Source organism: Anopheles aquasalis, chromosome 2, assembly GCF_943734665.1.
Source record: "Anopheles aquasalis chromosome 2, idAnoAquaMG_Q_19, whole genome shotgun sequence".
In the NCBI taxonomy this organism is placed as follows: Eukaryota; Metazoa; Arthropoda; class Insecta; order Diptera; family Culicidae; genus Anopheles; species Anopheles aquasalis.
The window spans coordinates 43,159,412-43,162,500 of NC_064877.1; the positions used below are offsets into that span (position 1 = coordinate 43,159,412).

Here is a 3,089-nt window from a genome sequence, read left to right on the forward strand (position 1 = left end):
CTCTCTTTCCGGCACCCAGAATGGAGCTCGGTGTGTGATCACCCCTTATTTTTTCGCGATCGCGATGAGCCTCCCGAAGAAGCGTCAGCGCGCGGACGCGAACGCGAATGTGGATGAGCCAAGGGGCTGTGGTGGTGGGCGACGGAAGAAGAACGATCGCGAAGAACAGGGGGCCGACCGATCCGAGAGTTAGACCAGACCAACCCAAGCAGCAGCAGCAGCAGAGAACATCCGGCCCCAAAGGTATATAAGTAACTGCTGTAATCAGCCGGCCAGCACTACTTTGTATCCGTCCGTCCGTGGCCACGGTACGTTCAGCCGGACCTGAGGCTCACGCTGATCCTGGTGGAGGAGTCTTCTGGAGGACTTGCAGTGAACGCAAGTGAAGGCGTGCAAATTTCGTGACAAGAACCGTGCACACCAGCAAAGCAAAGAGGTTCCGTGTCCTTCTGTGGCCTTTTCCTGAAGTGATTTTTATCCTTTTGTGAGTGCCTTAGAAAGTGTTGGTGTGTGAAAACTTTTCGCAATTTCCGCGACAGCAACCGCGAGAAAATTAACCGCAAAACGGAATTACGGCAAATTAGGCAAAGGACTGGTTCAGAAGCGAGTACGCAGCAGCAGCAACAGCGAGACTTGTGCCAGGACCTGTGACAACGACGAATGTGACCAAAAAAGAGACACGACACGAGTGCAAATCGTGGTGGTGGACCCTTGGTGCTTGGAACTGTTAGTGGGGAGTTGGGCGTCGAAAGTGCGAAAGTTTGGCAACCGGATTGGACACCGGATCAGAACGGACAAGAAGTGAAGGAGTTTGCAGGTTCGAAGGTAGGTTCTGTTGTACATGTTGGTGGTTGCTTGTCTCCTTTTTTGCGTTTGCTTGCGTTGTCACGACGGGGGGGTGATCGCTTCGGCTGGTTTACATGACCGAACACAGACAAACAGACACGAGGCCTAAAGGCTTCTCACTGACACCGATACTGGTGAGGGTAAAGTGAAAGATTTATAGACGCTGTGATAAGTGATAATCATCTGCTTCCTCTTCGCGTCGTTCAGCAAAAAAAAACACATTATCGAGTTCTCAATGTCGCTCGTTGTCTCTCAAACGCCTGCTGGTTGCTTCCTTCGGTTGCCGGAAGCAACCGCTTTTAACTTCAACTTCTTGATCGCCATAAATTGCTGCACCTTATCTTACAACGGTGTGTCCTCCATGCCGCTCTCTCCAACTTCAAACAACTCAGAACACACTCCGAGCGTAGAGCGTCGCAAGCGTTCACCTCCTCGTGGCCATGGCGAAAGGCTATCATTATGGGAACCGCACTACACGGTAAAGCATCCCAAAAAACCTGATCACCGAACGCATTTTCCAAAAATCGGTGAAAGTTCACCTCTCACTGGATCGATTCTTGCGATCGCCCTAAGTGATCTCGCGCTCGGCCAATTATAGCTGTAGCACGCAGCACCAACAGTCATGTCCGACGGAGACGGAGCCGGAGACGATAAAATCAATTTTCCGTTTATGTTAATTTAATTTTTCGACGAATTTTCGACTCCCTCCCGTACCGCCTACCGTTGGCGACCGGGCTGGTTCTGGTTTTTGAGGAGGGGATTGGCTTCGAGGAGGAATAAATCACTCACAAGCACAAGTGCACTGTCCTGTGCTGGCTATGCAGTTTCGAGTGCATAAGGTTTCAATCAAATTCCTTTTTCAGCAAATACCGCGAGTTCATTGGAATGCCCGAGAAAGAGTAATTTCATTTTTCGTTCTTTCAATTGTCCGCGGGGTCACCGTAGCGGTCCCCGCAGTGGCCGCAGTGCATTCCGTATTTCATAATCAACGTATGGTCCCCGTGCATGTATCGATGCATTCTTGACATGCTTGCTGCTGCTCTAAAGGTGACCGTTATCGTAAACACATGCGCCTGTCGATCATCTGATCGGTAAAGGGCAAGGACAAAAGACGAAGACCGCGCAGAGCGACCAGAGAAGCAGAGAACCGAAGAGGAAAGTCTTAAAAATGCACCACCGCGCTGCACGCGAGTGATTCTGAACGGAGCGTTAATGTAATTATGATGGATCTTCTTCGTGTTCGTGTTCTTGCTCCGCCCGTGGCGATATCATCCCGAAGCGATCGTTTTGTTCCCAATTATGTTGTATATGATTACGCTCGAGCAGTCCGGAGCAGCAGTTGGAGACCAGTTTGCTATGGTAATGGATTCCGCGGGGGGCCATGGCGACACCAAAGGGGACCGGAGGGAGCTCCCGTTTATTAAGTTGTGGTTCGAGACGGTACTTGTCCGGGCGCGCGACATTTGGTGGTTTTCGTGGTTTCTCTTTCCTTACTACGCGCCAGCCACCGATAATGGACACACGCGCTTTGTTCGACAAGCTGTTTGACAGGCCGTTCCGTGGGTCACGGTTTTTAGGGGCTCCTTGCGTTGCGAGCACGACTATGCAAATTCGTTCGTCATTCGCACTCGCACAGCACCCCAGTTACGTCGTACCGATTGACCGGAACAAATGGAATCCCGTGTTCCGTGATCGATTAGCTCGTTTTTTGCATCAATCATGGCTAAATCACTGGATCAGAGCTAGCAGCAGTTCTAGGCTGACAGGTTGGATGACACATCGGCGCTTCTTCGCAAGCGGCGCGAACGAGCGCGCGCGCTGTGCGTTTGCTCGCTAATGGACTCGTCAGATTCTTCCTCGATCGTGTCATAGTTACCGAGCCGGGCCGAGTATAGGCCTGCTTCGATCAGAGGTCATCGACGGCCAGGCACCGGAACCCCCTAATCATAATCATCATCATCATCATTTTCCTGCTCATCATCGATTGGCAGGCTACGCTACAAACGGCTACAAAACGGTCGCTTCGGCCAGCATAAACATATTCCAAATTAACGCTCATCGATAATTAACGGGGAGGACAGACGTGTATGTGCGCAAATCACCTTGACGCGTGAAGCTCACATCATCATCCTCATTACCATCATCATCATGATCAACATCATCTTCAGTATGCTTACGCGTCCCGGGCCATCCGATCGACGACACGCCGACGATCGGCGATTAATTAATTTGCGCAACGCAAG

The 3,089-nt window shown here is 51.1% G+C and overlaps 1 protein-coding gene across 1 annotated transcript in view; it reads left to right on the plus strand.

Annotated features, from left to right (window-relative positions):
• Positions 1-812: 812 nt before the first annotated feature.
• LOC126569798 (mucin-22-like) overlaps positions 813-3,089 on the plus strand; it is a 53,995-nt gene continuing 51,718 nt past the window's right edge. The window contains exon 1 of the mRNA XM_050227157.1: positions 813-825. The gene's annotated coding sequence lies outside the window, so the exon portion shown is untranslated. The remainder of the gene's footprint in view (positions 826-3,089) is intronic.